We start from the raw sequence: 16,099 nt of genomic DNA on the forward strand, positions 1-16,099 counted from the left end.
AGGGTATTTTCCAAGATGTCATGTTTTAAGTACATTTTGTTTAATAAGGAATTTCTTAGCCTTGAAGATGGATTACTAGCAAAAAGTAAGTGGAATAAAAACATAGATCTCCAACCCTGATCTTAGCAAAGTAATTATAGCACCTTTAATATCTCACTAAGCACAGAGAGAAAGGGACTGTGGTACAGAGGGAATCCTAATGGAAACAGACAGAAATAGGGCAGCCATTCTCTGTTCACAAGGACACAAACTAATGTTGAAAATTGAAGACAATACAACAATGACTGCCCAGTCAAAAATGAAATTTTAATTGTGTCTTAACTGTTAAACTATTTTTAAGTTAAATAAGATTAGTAGTCTTGTCTTTTCATGGTTACATGATCATTTAGATCAATGAGCACACAGTATCCATGTATAGGTGAGTATAAGATATTTGTTTTTGACTCTGCAAACTGCAATGAGCATCTGCTTTAAAACATACATTTGTCTACTTCAGCATAATTGCATATTCTTGTGTTAATGCGCATGTATTTAATACAATTTAGCTATTCAACACTTAAGAAACTGACTTTTATTTTACAAAATGCTTTCGATCCTACAAAACTAGGCTGATCTCTGCAATGAAACCTATCTTACTTTGAATTTTTTTTAACAAAATAAACTTATAAAAAAAGTGCACAATACATGGTTGCTACTGTTTATAAAATGAATGGGAAAATATATAAATGAATGCATATCCCTATCTTGTTATGTGAGGCTGCTGTTGATAGTTTTCACTGTAGCTCAGAAGATAGGGCAAGTTAGCCTACCTAGTTCAAAAATCTAAAATTCAAAATACTACCCAATCTCAAATTTGTGTCTCATAGAAAATGTTCTTTTATTTTAAACTTCCATATTATTTTCAAATAAAGGAGATAGAAGATTGATTCTATCTTTCAACAAAGGAGAAGAGCCAGAAGTTCAAAGAAATATGTCAATTTGAGATGTTTTGGTGCAATTACATAAATACCCATCTGAAATCTGTGGGCCCACTCTTCCTATCAGGCCCTGCCTTTGATTTACTGTAAACAACAGCTAACCCACACAGAACTCATTCAAATATTACCAGAGTAATTATTATACTTTACTGTCCAAGAATTTTGGTCAACTACCTGACTATGTATAAAATCAACTTCATTATTTGCTAGTCAAATCTCACAATCTCTTGGTTTCAGAGCTGTGTGGGTTACATTCCTAATCTTACAATAACCCAAACGCCAAATTCAAACATCAATTCTGCAAAGTCTGAAATGTTAAGGTCCAACATGGCACAGCAAGAGAAAATTCCACACCATGAAACTTTGTTTCATGCACAAAATAATTAAAAATACATAAAATTACCTTAGGCTATACACATGATGTATATATGAAATATATTCAAATATCCCAAAATCTGAAAAATAGTAGTCTGAAGTATTTTTATGAAATAGGCATATTCAACTTGTATCAAGAATTTTGAATGATGACTCAAAGACCCTTCAAAAGCACCTATTTTCTTTCAAAAACTATACTGGCCTAGGCACCCACGCAAGAACTTATGTATCAGAAAGGACACATAGTTCTGGTGTTTAGTGTGGAAATTGCTGCCCCAGGGGTTCATCCAGGGATTTTCACAATTAGGAACAGGCACCATTTCCCAATCCCTCACTAGGATAAACTGAACTACTTGACATTTGCATGACTTCCTGACCTTTCCGTTGGGACACTTCCTGCCGAGATGGCTTTTCTTTTCCCTGTCCCTCATCTGGAACTTTCTCTCCTTTCTAGGCCCAGAGGCACAGCAGGATCACTCCATACCACAGCTACTCTACATCAAACGTGTGTAACATGGCTTCAAGCCACAGTTTCTAGCAAAATCCTAAGTTCCAAGAACTTCTATGAAAAGGGGGTCAAATGATTACATCATCAGAAATCTGAGGATTTCTTGGTAAATTTCACCTGAAAGTGATATTAGAAAAGTTGATGCTATAAACATACATTTTTATAATTATTAATTTACTTTCAAAAACTACATCCACATCTCGACACTGGTGGTTTATGCTTTTCATCTTAACTACTCAGGAGGCTGAGGTCTCAGGATGGCAGTTCAAAGCCAGCCCAGGCAGGAAACATCCTGAGATTCCTTTCTTGGATTATGCATAAAAAGCTAGATGTGGAATTGTGGTTCAAGTGACAGAGTACTAGCTTTGAGCAAAAAAAGCTCAGGGACAGTGTCGAGGCCCAGAGTTCATACCCCAGGACTGGTGCACATGCACATACACACACACGTATGCACACACACATGCATGCACACACACACACACACACACAAATTCATCTGTAGGACTTAAGTGTAGGTAAAAATGTTCAGTCCTTCTAAACATCTAAGAGGAGAAAATATATGGGAAACTTTCTAGCATAGGGTAATTCATCCAAACATGTTACCTATGGAGTCTAAGTGTCCACTGAGCTTTCCAGAGTGCACCAGCTCCTTTTGGAGGATGTGAGCTGGGGGATTAGGGAGGGGATAGAAGAATAAATGTAGTAAAGGATTCTTTAGGTGCTAGTAAATGCATGGCTATTGTCCCTGAAAACACTGCCATCTGTTGTCAGAAAAAAAAGGTCACTTGTTAAATTTTGCTAGGGAACAGGTTTTCTAGAAGCAAAGGAAAAGTATTTCATATGGTTTCTTCACTGAGTGGGTTAAGGTCTCTTGAGAATGCGGTTAAAAAAATAGGCCCAAAATACTAGATTAGATTGGTTTTCTCAAGGGATGAAACAGAGGTGTAAAACAAAGTGATAGACACTTCTTAATAATTACATTTATACTGACATATCCTTTTTACTTTCCTTCAAATGTATGCAGTGAGCCAAAATTATGATTGAAATTGTTTCTAACTATCACACTTGGGCAAATGCTATCTTTTTTTTGGTTAACTTTTCTTAAAATTTTCTACTAGCTTTCACTGTGTGTGTGTGCTAATACTAGGGTTTGAACTCAAGGACTAGGTATTATCTATTAGCTTTTTCATGCAAGGCCAGTGCTACCATTTGAGGCACACCTGTATTTCTGGGTTTTTGGTACTTAATTGGAAATAACAATCTCATGGATTTTTCTGCTCAGGCTGTCTTCAAATGGGAGTTCACAGATCTCTGTCTTCTACTGGTATGAACCATCAATGCTGAGCTCCACTAACTTTTCTAATATGATAAAATGTACAATGTTTATTTGTTTGTTTTTTGTGTGCTGGTCCTAGAGCTTGAACTCGGGGCATGGCTGCTATCCCTAAGCTTTTGTGCTCAATACTACCACTCTACCACTTAAGGAACAGCTCCACATCCAACTTTTTGGTGTTTAATTAGAAATAAGAGTCTCACTGACTTTCCTGCCTGGGCTGGCTTTGAACCATGATCCTCAAGTGTCAGCCTCCTAAGCAGCTAGGATTACAAACATGAGTCACAAATGCCTGTTTGGTGCAGTGTTCATTACCTAGTAACGCCAAACCACCTAATCATCATCAAGTCTCTACATAAATAAGAGATTTTAACAGTCTACAAGTAATGTGTGCTCTCCTGTTACAAAATAATTCATATTTCCTGTGAAGGGATCATTATAGAAGCCATTTGTCACTTATCAACCTCTGAAGTTTCACTATTTTAATTGGGAAATTTTAAGTTGCACCCCAGATTAAATGGAGAAGGTGTTTATGAGCCATCATTATGTCAATTTAGGTTCTCTAAATTAGACTGAATATTTTAACTATGACTTAGAAACTGTAATCATAGAGCAAACAGTCAAACTTAAGTTTAGGGGAGTTTTGTGAATTTCATTGGCAGGATTCCAGTCCTTGAACTTACTGATGTGTATTTCAGTCACCCACAATTATCTCACTAAGGGAATGGGAGAGTCAGGATAAAACCCCCGAGGCATACTAGGAGAGAGCTTCATGCCCACTATCTTTTACTATACACAATTCCAAGAGGTCCTTTCTAGACCTAATTTGCAAATGAAGACACTGGGAGACTGTCTTCCTAGCTACTCAGCTGCAACAGAAAAGTTGCACCCAAATCACAGTTCTTGCTTTTTCCCTGCCTCGATATACCTGAATTCGTACATGGTGATGGATTGGATCTTTCTGAAATTATTTCTGATTTTGAACACACAGAAGGAGTGCTGTAAACTCCTGGTGAGGAAAGGAGACACTGAAAATGTCCAGTAGGAAGCTGATCATGATTGTGAGATTTAGACATAATGACAGATGACTCACAAGTAGAAGCCATCAAGGTTAGGCCTCTAGCCTGCTTTCTTACATGTCTACACGGCTTCAACTTTCTTGACGGAAGACTTCCTCAAATGCAGTAATATGTAAGCATATTAAAAAGCATAGTCTGCACCAGTGGGTCACACCTATAATCCTAGCTACTCAGGAGGCTGAGAGCTGAGGAATGCGGTTCGAAGCCAGCCAGGGCAGAAAAGTCCCCACGCGACTCTTATCTCCAATTAACCACTCAAAAACCGGAAGTGACGCTGTGGCTCAAGTGGTAGAGCATTGGCCCTGAGCATGAAGAGGATCAGGAACAGCACCCAGGCCTGAGTTCAAGCCCCAAAACTGTCAAAAAAATATAGTCATTTAAAAATGGAGGGGGTGATAGTCATGAAAAGCTAGGAGATCCAAACAGTACATGTGGTAGGTAGTCTTGATCCTTTGGCTTCTGTTGCCTTAAATGCCACTGTCTTAAGGGATGACAGCAAGGCCCATACTGGAGCTTTGGAACTGAGAGCTTGCCTGCTTCAATCAAAGAAGAAAGGTGAACAGAAAGCGGCTATGAAAAGCACATATGTCACTCTCACATGGAAGGAAGTAAAACTCCTTTCACTGGTGATATTTAAGTCATAAAAGTCTCAGTGGCCAAAGAGATTTGCATTGCAATTTCTTCTCTACCTTCTGTTTTCAATGCTGGGGAGGCGAACCAGGACTTTGGGCATGCAAGTTGAGCACTGTACTTTGGAGTCACTTCCTGAAGCGCTCCACTCTGCAAACTAATGATGTTCAGCAAAGCATCTTGCTGAGAAACTGAGTCTTTGAGAAAACCTTTGAGTCCATAGCTCATATGATATGTGTTCAACACGTTCTATAGTGTTTTGAGGATTAATTATGTGATTACATACACAGTTAATGATGTACTTATGCAGCTTGCTACAACAATACATAATCCTTATGGCATTAACATGTCCTTCCTAATCCAAGGAACTATGAAAATATTTGAATACAGTATTTCCATTAAACATTCTATGATTCTAATTTTCAGCATTTCAGAATCACATACAGAGAAGAAAATACTTATATTTTATCGAACACATTTGTGATTGGGGGGAAAAAATGAAAAGCTCATGAAAAGTAGGAATTTGCTGGAAGTTCCCAATGCTTAAAGGGTAAAACTCATCCTAGGAGTCTCAACCATTCCACGGGCCATATTTTCTGTTATAATATAAAGGAAGGTCACTACAACTTATTTTCTAGGATCAGGAATAATGGAGCTGAAATTCCAGCTTTGGGGAGGTTGAGGCAAAAGAATGCTGAATTAAGCCACTTAAGCAAGTTCAAGGCCAGCCTGGGACACATACTGAGACTCTGAATCAAATTTCTTTTTTCTAGACGTAGAGTCTACCACTCACTACCAAACCAATTTACTAGCACTGTGAAGCCAAACAGGTGGATTTTCTGCCTCTTTAAAGCTTACTTTTGTCACCAACAAATTAAGTATGCTAATAATACCAGCTCTAATATTTAGCTATGTTGCACCAAATAAATAGGCTGCTTTTCAGTAATACAAATACCGTGTCTCAACATAATATTCTTGGTCACAGAGCTTAGGCTTGGGCAAGGAAGGAATGATAAAGGCAAAACAAACATGCTTGAACTCACAGAGCTTCTCACTTCATTTCAGTCACAGAAAAATCAGAGAGGAGCATCTCAACTTGTGATCCCCAAATTGGATGAATGACTTGATAGACCAGAATCAAGGGCAGAATGGAGCTGGGAGTACAGCTAAGTACTACCTAAGTACTACTAAGTGTTACTTAGTATTACTAAGTACTACTAAATACTACTTAGTGCTACCTAGTCTCCATCTCCAACACTACAACAGAATCATCAATAACAAAAGTATCTTTAAGACTGGAATTAGCGAAAAGAATTCACAATATATTAGGGGACGGGAAAAGAGCACATACAACCTGTAGCGTTCCATGGCTGGGTGGAAGTCTTTCTCCTGGCCAAGGTGCTTACCTTACCAGTGATCTCTTCCGCTGGATTATAAACTTCTGAAAGCTAAGCCACAGAGCTCTTCTTCCCTGTGTGATCCATGTGTGACCCCCCACTGTTACCACAGTGCCCGGCATAAGGGAAACATCGCATGGGCATGTGCTTGCTGCCATTAAGAGATGATTACCTGCAGAGCTGATTTTAGCTTCCAGTTCAAACAGGGCAGACATTCTAAAGCATTTTAAGCCATGCTGAGTGAAAATATTTCCAAAATAAGTTATATAATCACTACTTTATTAAAAAGCTCTATGTAGGACTCTCCTTGGTAAGTCAGAATTTTGGGTTGGAACATTTATTACTATTATATCCCACAAAATGTTATTCTGCGGAAATACTAAATATGAGCTAGGAATTGTATTCAATGGCACTAGACCTTCATTCTTAGAACTGCGTATTTTCAAAACAATTTTTAGGATTTTACCAACTTGTCAGGTTCTCATATTTTTGTGGTCAGCTAATGGCCTGACAGTAATAGCCACCAGCTCTCTGCATTTTGCTACTTCTAATACAATGGTCTAAGAAACCTTACCACCAGCCAGGCCAGGTAGTAAATAGAGAACAAGCTTCAGATCACCGGAATTATCTCTTTTCTAGCTGACACTTTTTTTTTTAAACTGTCTAAGTGTATTGAGTGCCTCCAAAAGAAAATAAGTGTCTGAAAGCTGAAAATCATGGCACTGTTATTATCGTGTACATTTAGACTGGTTGATCTACTTTGTTTTGGAAGTCAAATATTAGATGTGTACATACACCAAAACCAGTGGAATACTGGTACTGTTGTCAATTAATGGCACTGCTAAAGATAATATTAAAATACTTTTTAAGTATTGCCTATCAACAAAAAATGATGGTAACCACTGGTTTAAGAAAGTTCTATCGGGCTGGGAATGTGGCCTAGTGGCAAGAGTGCTTGCCTCCTACACATGAAGCTCTTGGTTCGATTCCCCAGCACCACATATATAGAAAACGGCCAGAAGGGGCGCTGTGGCTCAGGTGGCAGAGTGCTAGCCTTGAGCAGGAAGAAGCCAGGGACAGTGCTCAGGCCCTGAGTCCAAGGCCCAGGACTGGCCAAAAAAAAAAGAAAGTTCTATCAACAGACCATTACCAAAAAGCTTGTACTTCTTATGAAATGACACAAAAACAAAGGTTGTATTTTACCCTTCCTCCCTCCCTCTTGCCCTCCCCCCTCCCTCCCTCCATTCCTTCCTTCCTTCCTTCCTTCCTTCCTTCCTTCCTTCCTTCCTTCCTTCCTTCCCTCCTTCCCGCCTTCCTTCCTTCCTGCCTGCCTTCCTTCCTTTCTTTCTGTTCTTTCCTTTCCTTCCTTCTTTCCCTTCCCTCCCTCCTTTCCCTTCTCTCTCCTCTCTTTCTTTCCTTGCTGTGATGCTTGGCATCAAACCCAGGGCCTTAAGCATAAAATGCAAGTATTCTTCCACTGAGCCATACTCACAGATTTTCATCATATTCTTTGATATAAAAATATAATCCTCATGGGAAAAGTTATATAGCATGACTTTTTAGTGATATTTCAATATGTACATGGTAGAGTGCAATATATACTTAAGTTTGACTTCAAAAGCTGATAGCCCCTAATACCTGAGTTTTGGACACACCATTTGGAATGTGTATCTGTACAATTTGTATTCTGTATAATATGACCTTAAAGAACCTTCTGGGAATGACTGATTCTACATAACTGCATAGTACTTCATAATACAGTTGTGTATAAGGAGGTGTTTATACCAAAAGGAAAAGAAATAGTAAGTTTGTTCAATCAATAAATCCATTAGCTACTTATTCACTTTAATTCCCTGGATACTCATTAACCAACTACTTATTATCCAATCAGAGAGCTAACTCTCTGATCCCTGCTCCCATTGGTGAACCAGGATCCAATCATGGAGGTAGCAGTCCTACAGAACAAAGCAGCAAATCCTACATTCCTAGCAAGGCACACAAGTCCTTCCTAACAGAACCCCATCCCACTCTTCTGGCTTCCTCTGAAGCCACTTTAACTCTATAACTGCTACGTTTTCAACATTCCTCATGTCTCTGCCTGGTTCATAATGTCTCCTCTGCTCTCTCCCCTTGGTAGTTTCCTGACCCTATTGATCTTGATTTTCCAGGCCTTGAACTCAGCAACCTCCATGCTGGCTAAATCTCTCTCTCTCTTTTAAAACAATAACAGAGAGGAGGGGAGTGAGGGAAGGCGGGAGAAAGGGAGGGAGAGGGTGAGAGAGGTGGAGGGGGGTTTCAACTGGTCACTTTTCTGAACTCTCCGTGTATATATTGGAATCGATTCTTCAGGGACTGGTTTCTACCTAATGAATAAGCTTGACCAACCCTGGGTTTGGATAAGAAAGCTTACCAAACCTAGAATGCACTATTTTTGTCAGTTCCATAAGTTGGTAACCCTTAAACACTGAGAAACATGGTTAACAACAGTTACCACTCAAGTGATGTTCAGGTACCATGTACTGGATAAAGCAATTCTACACTTCTCAAAGTTTCAAGTTGTCTTTAGAAAGAAGCATGTTTCACTCAAATCCTGATATTTAACAAATGTTTGTCTTCTACCTCTCCTGCCCCAGAAGCATCGATGCATGTGCAAAATTTCCATGAGAGTATGAGACAATACAACCAGAGAAACCCTGTAAAATAAATGTAGCAACTACAACAAAATATCCCTGCAATTAGGACCAAAGGAGGGAGACAGGTATCAAGCTTGGGGTGGGGGGGGGAATCCTTGGAGGTGAGAGGGAGACTGCTAGAGGCTTTCATGATTACAAAATTCTGTTTACACTTTTGCAATCTTTATCTCTGGTATCCCTATGAACACTACAACCTGCTAGGAAGCAGATTGCAGAGGAAACTCCGGTTAATAAGCCAGATGTTCAAGTGATGTTCAGAGTCTCTGGTCCTAGGCACAGTGACACTACATTAGTAAAACCCTAGGTTACACAAAAGACTCCAAATGTTATATGTCCACATACAAAATCGCCACTTGGCAGAAATACTTATCTAAGAGATGTTGGAATTACAGACCATGAAATCATTCTTTGATTGCATTTCAGATTAAAAAGAAAATGTCATCTTTGTGATCTGAAGACATTTTTTGCAGCCGATTGTCTTTGTTTCTGTGTTAGGCACATGAAATGCAGCTTTGTGGAATCTAAACAAGTTTATTTTAATTTTTCAATGACACATGGTTTAAAATGTGGAGACATTTTCATTTAAACTCAGCCTTGCTGTTTGACAGCAACAACTGGGTTGAGTCTAAGTACCCTCCTAAAACATTCTTGATTTGTTGCACAGATTTATATCTTTTCATGTTCCCTCTCATCATTAAGCCAATTATGAAGGAATTATTACCTTTGCTCAATCTGATTTTTTATGGACTTTACTACAACAGTCTCATCACTCACACTACACTCATGAGATTGGTCCATTGCCCAGAAGTGCACAAAGGATGTTTCTGGTGAACTACCATTAGTCTTACGAGGGGTTACTCAGACACATACGATCCCCATCAGAAGATGAATATAGACTTCTATGTATTTGAATGCAGTAATAGATCCTGTCTTTCATAACCATCACCCACTGCTCTTCGCTCACGCAGACGCTAGCCAGTTAGAGGTAGGAGAGCTTCATATTTCACTGCTATCCCATGTGAATTATTAAGCATCACCCCCCCAACATTAGGTCTTACAACTCTGTGTTCAAAGCAGAAACATCTTTGAAATCTTTCCAAGCATGACTTCATAAATATATAATATACTACACATTAGAACTAACCGTATGGATTTGTATCTGTTACTACGATTTATTTGTATAAAATAGCAATGAGCTTCCCTTCATAACAAATTCCTTTTAATAGTGCTAATCAAAATATTTTAATGGTTATTAAAACAGCAGCACCTGTTTGACCCAATTATTCCTAACATCATTCCACCAAAAGAAAAAGAGGTGTTTCTTCTATTTTCAAATAAGAGTTCATAAATTTGCTATGCACATATTTCCAACTCTTAATTTAAAGCGATGGCTATAAGAGCTATAAAAATGATACATTTCTTTCTTTAGAGACAAAACTCAACAAAAAGATGATTTTTACGAAGGCTTAAGAAAATAAATTTTCTATCTTCTTAGGCACAGAAAACTGATTGTTTGCACAACATGGATGCTATTAAATGTAGACTATTTCAAGAAATGGTGAGTATTGGGAAGATTTAATATATAATATGTATAATCCATATTAATGCACATTGTGTATGGTATACATCTGTATATTGTATATGTATAGATAACCTATGAACAAAGTGAAATCAGAGATTTAAACCCAGAAATTTGGATCAGGTTTGGCTCCTTTCTTTAGGCTCCATGTCATCAGAGAAGAAAAAAGTTTATATATATATATATGTACATATATCTTTGAAAGAATTTAGATTTTCAACTAACAGCAGATTTCAGACTTCTTATTAAAAATCATGACTTTTCCATTCTTCAAAATTACATTGGAAAGGCAGTTCGGATCTATCCAACTTTGTAAATAGATAACTTTCGAAACTGGATACTAACCCTAAAATACTAAAAAAAAAAAAAAAAAAAATCATTGCCTTCATTTTTTATTGTTTAGCCAAATTTCAGCAAATATTCAGGCTCACAAAGTTGTAAATTTGTGAATTGAGGCTGTAGGACATTTATTTGGTTTTCATCAGCATACAAATAGATAATTGCTCTGTTTGGGGGCAGAAACATTTTCTAACTAAAGTACTTTTCCCCTGGAGGGAATCAGAGTGTCATTTGTTTTTATTTTCAAAATGAAAACAAATGGAACTATAATTCCTGGGGGCAAGAATGACTTCAGTCTATTTCTTTCTCGGCACATTCTCGTGTATTCATTTTTGGTTAGATGGAATATAGATATAGCTCCTGCTCCTCCCCCACCCCCTCCATAGCTTCCACTGCTACAAAAAACGTATTCACTAGCTGTACAGTAATTAACAGCTCTTGACTGGAACACTGCCAGCATGTACAACGTGACACTCTTCCTTTGAACACTAACAAAGTGCATAAGTAATTTATGTTGGATTAAATATCCCTAACAGGGACCCTTAAGTAACCCAATCACTTTAAACAGGCTCCACATGCATGCTCCTGAGTAGTGAAAATGTCAGACAGTGATAACCCACTAATAGCACAATTCTAACTATATTCCAGCCATTAGCATTTTATGACATCAATCCTCATTAAACCTGGCAAGGAAAAAGATACTAATGTTTCCCAATTTTACAGCCAAGGTGGAAGAGAAATGGAGAAAATGTAGACAGGTGCTGTCTCCCAAAAAGGATTAACATTTTTTAAAATGTGGTAGCAATTTTCTGTTAGTACCTTTGTTTGCATTGAAAGAAAGACAACAAAGAGGTAATGGCTACAAGGACCTCCATGGAATCCAGCCAAGAGGGAAAGAAAAGACTGGTATTTCAGCCATTGTGCTCACTGCTAAAGCACTGTGCCAACTCATCTTCCAACCCATTATATGAAATTTAATTTAACCTGCTATGCAATTAATTCAGATGTTCAGCCTATTTTTCTCATGGCAGAATCCCTCACACAATGCCTTATTTAAATATTAATCAGTCCTCTTTCAATTAGGACTAATTTGCTTCACAGGGTTTCTCTCATCTTCTGATTGCAGGAAAATGGAGGTAACTTGCAACGTTTGAGGATAATTAACATGGTATTTTTATAATACTGATACATCAAATGGGACCTTAATGAACCCCGCTGATTCCATTTAGTAAAGCATGCCTCAAAGTTATAATCAAGAGGAAAGCCATTGCCATCTGTTTAAAATACTAAGGAGCACAATTTAAACACAAAATGCTTATTTCTCTAAACTGTCTATTGTAGAGGTCTGCAAAAGTCACTTTTTCTGTGCAAACTAATTGTACAGTATTTTAATTTGAACCTTTTATTGCATATATACAAAACAGTGACATCTTAAGATGCGGGGGCCCTGTTTAATTAAATGTTGACAACCACAGAAATAAGTAATGTTTGTGCATGTTACTTCCTTAAAGTGCACTGCACTGTTGATGGTAAATCAATGGTAGTAAGTCATAGCAAGTTGTACATTTCTAACGATTCTAATAATTTACAGCTTTTTGCTTAATATTTGAAGAATTTTTCTTAACAAAAGCCACTGAAGCTCTATGAAATGGGGGGGAAAAACATAAGCATATGCTGTTCGTTTTCTGCTTCTGACGTCACAAAGTAAACAGGTTAACATTTACACATGACCAGTTGTCCACAAACTGTTCCATCTGCTTCCAGGCAGGTTGAAGGTCAATGTTTTAGGCTGTTGTTCTAGAGTTCCTTGGTAACATGGAAGCTACTGAGGCTATAGGCTCCCAAGTTCATTATCAAGGCACTCACCATGTGCCAATGGTAATAAAACATGATTGATAACAGATTGTCTATTTACAATATTTACTCTATGGCCACGAGGATTTCCACTGTTAACTTTTGAAAAGGTAGGTATTACCTGTGTACGTTTAAGAGAAGAATCAAGATTGCTCCAGTTTTGCTTTAGAAAACCACTGCACATGCTGGGTCATTATGTCAGAAACATTATAGATCAGAATTCATGGGTATACGAAGGACCAATGGACATCTCCTAGTATTTGGGATGTATTTACTATATGTAAAAGAAGAAATTGTTAGGGACACAAAAATAGAAAAGCAATTCTCTAGTTATCCACCCTTGGTGTGGGAGGAATATATTCTACTTAGTGGACATCCAATCTCATTTTGTATTTTTTTTTCTGGTTTATTTCCAAGCAAGGCAAATGAACAAGAAAAACAATGTGTGTGGGATAAACAATGATAAACTAGATTGGAGAAAAGAGATTAGGTTAAGGCATCATGGAAAATGGAAACCCACTGCCAAACTGGGGCTATTTCATTCATCGCAGTTACTAGCACTATGAAACTTCTTTTGACTAGAGTAAATACAACTTCAGTGGGCTTTGCTCTTGGCATTGAACACTTCTAGGACAAGCTCGGCACGTTTCTCTTGTTTGGTTTTGTTTTTTGCCAGTCCTGGGGCTTGAACTCAGGGCCTGAGCACTGCCACAGGGCCACTTCCGGCTTTATCTACATATGTGGTGCTGAGGAATTGAACCCAGGGCTTCATGTATAGGAGACAAGCACGTTACCACTAGGCCATATTCCCAGCACTGCGGCACGTTTCTCTTCTCACTGCCCACTGTGTTCAGGTAGCACAGACTCAACACAAGTCAAACACTGGTGGATTTTAATGAGAATCACGTGATCATCCTGCAATGAATCTACTGAGTACACACTATGGTCCTAGTGCTAGCTGTCTAATCACAGATCATAAATTAGGGGACACGAAGCTGAGGCATGATCCTGCTTTCAGGAATCTTCTGTTATAATGAGGAGAGACAGGTGATTCAAAAGCTAACAAATAAGTTGGGTACCTTCCAATCATAAAGATTCAGAAAGAATACAAAGTCAGGCATGAGGAGAGGAATTGAGGGGGCATGTTTTAAATTGGGCAATCAAAGCAGACCTCAGAAAATGTGACCTAAGCTATGACATGACTGACTGGCAATTATCCAGTCTAAAGGAAAACTCTGCCAATCTTAGGTTGTCTGCAACCAGGTTGGATAGAGCAAGCATAGCCAATGTGGGAATCACTACAACTAAATAATCAACTAGAAAAAAATACTACATGAAACTGGAGACATGGCCAAGAGCTGAACAATGAGCAGGCCTAACTTCATAAAAAGAAACCAGGCCAGTGGCTCACATCTGTAATACTAGCCACCTGAGAGGTTGAGATCTAAGGATTGCCATTCCATTTGAAGGCAGCTGGGGCAAGAATTAGTCCCTTGGACTCTTATCCCCAATTAACTACCAAAAATAAATAAATAAAAGGACATGGAACTGTGGCTCAAATGGTAGAGTGCTAGACTTGAGCAAAAAGCTCAGGGGCAATGCACAGGCCTTGTATTCAAGCCTCAGGACCAGCAGAGAGAGAGAGAGAGAGAGAGAGAGAGAGAGAGAGAGAGAGAGAGAGAGAGAGAGAGAGAGAGAGAGATCAGATTTTTTTTGTCTCCAAAGTTTACTGGGAAGGAACCAAGGGTTAGATATGAACGGGTGACCTCATCTGATTTTCTATGTACAGAAGGGGCAGTAGAGGAATACAGAAAGAAGAAAACCAAAACTAGTTAGGAAGAATCTGCAGAAAGCCAGTAAGCTATACTCATGACTTGTCTAGACTGGGGCTACCAGATACTAGAGATGTAGAAAGTACAGGTATGGATATGAAGGGAGAAGAAAGACGTCAATGGCGACTTTGAAGATGTTGCCTCGAGTAACTGAATGCCTCTTCCTGCAATGGGAGCATAATAGTTTACAGCAAAAACAAATCTAGAATTCTTTTAATATCTCTAAGCCTCCAAGTGCAGCTGAGACAGTACAATCATAACTCTTAAAATACTTCTCGGTGCCATTTAATATTCTATCAATACTTGTTATCACATTCATGTACTTTAAATAATCTTAGTGTCTATTTACTACTGTTAGTCACTCCATAAACAATATTCCTTCCAAATCTGGTGATGATCACTTTCTTGAAGTTTCGCTACCATGCATGCAGTAGGAGCCTGGGAACCCTTCCTTAGGGCAAGGCCTCCATGCCTGGGTTTTCCTATGTCTACCTCTCTAAGTAGTGCTTGCACTGTTCTTCATAACAGTGAAGGCCGGTGCTTATGACTAACTACTGAGTGACAGGCCCAGGCTTCACTGGAGTACTGCGCAATTTTCTTTAAAGCTCACCAGACTCTGTGATACAAATATAATTCCATTATATACTGAGAAGTCTGAGAGTTATGAAGCCTGGACATCTCTACTAAAAAGCCCCTCCTGAGGGCCAATGTTGGCCAGACTCTTTCTCCTTAAGTTCTTCGAGCATCTCTGCTATTAAGAATCCTAAGAGGACTTAAAATATGGTCCCAGGAATCCTTGACATTCCTTCTATGGGATCCTTAGGGCAAGGATTACGTGAGACTCATCTTTTGCTGCCAGGCTGGTGTCCCTAACATACACCAGGGTAGTCTGTCACCATGCTTGCTGGAGAGAGGCGGCTGAACAGCTGGAGTTCCGGTTTGGGATAATGAAAAGCTGCTGAAGTTGGATGATAGTGATGGTCACACAAAAGTACTTGAAGCCACTGAGATGGTTCAAGGGGTAAGTTTTTTGTGCATTTACCACAACTCAAGCTTTTGTGAAGATCTATGCTTAGTGACCACTATTCCAAGAAAGGAGAAGTCATTCCAGACCTGCAGGTAAATGTCTGGTAAACTTCAGACTAGGAGACTCTCACAGAGAAAATAGGTCCTATGGAATTAGAAGTAGTCATAGTTATATGTCCACTATCTCCATCTTGTCATTAGAAGAAATCGATATACAAAAGAGGCAACATCGGAATGTATATAAAAATTGTGTTCAAAGTAGACTAGTCTCTTGAATGACCTACTGTATAGAATGTACTTTGTGGAAGCAGGGAGCACAGGCTAGGGTTTGTGCTAGGCTGTCTACATTAGCATAAATTTCTCTAGCAGTTTGTTAGCTGTTCCTGCCTTTTTATACAAAAGCCTTTGGAATGCTCAGGGAAGCACATTGAAAGAAAATGTACCCTAACAAAAATCTGAAAGTAGGCAAGGCTTGTA

The 16,099-nt window shown here is 38.6% G+C and overlaps 1 protein-coding gene across 1 annotated transcript in view; it reads right to left on the bottom strand.

Moving 5' to 3' along the window:
* Tox (thymocyte selection associated high mobility group box) overlaps positions 1 to 16,099 on the bottom strand; it is a 301,386-nt gene that overhangs the window by 205,465 nt on the left and 79,822 nt on the right. The window lies entirely within an intron of this gene.

Source organism: Perognathus longimembris, chromosome 12 (genome assembly GCF_023159225.1).
Source record: "Perognathus longimembris pacificus isolate PPM17 chromosome 12, ASM2315922v1, whole genome shotgun sequence".
Lineage (NCBI taxonomy): Eukaryota > Metazoa > Chordata > Mammalia > Rodentia > Heteromyidae > Perognathus > Perognathus longimembris.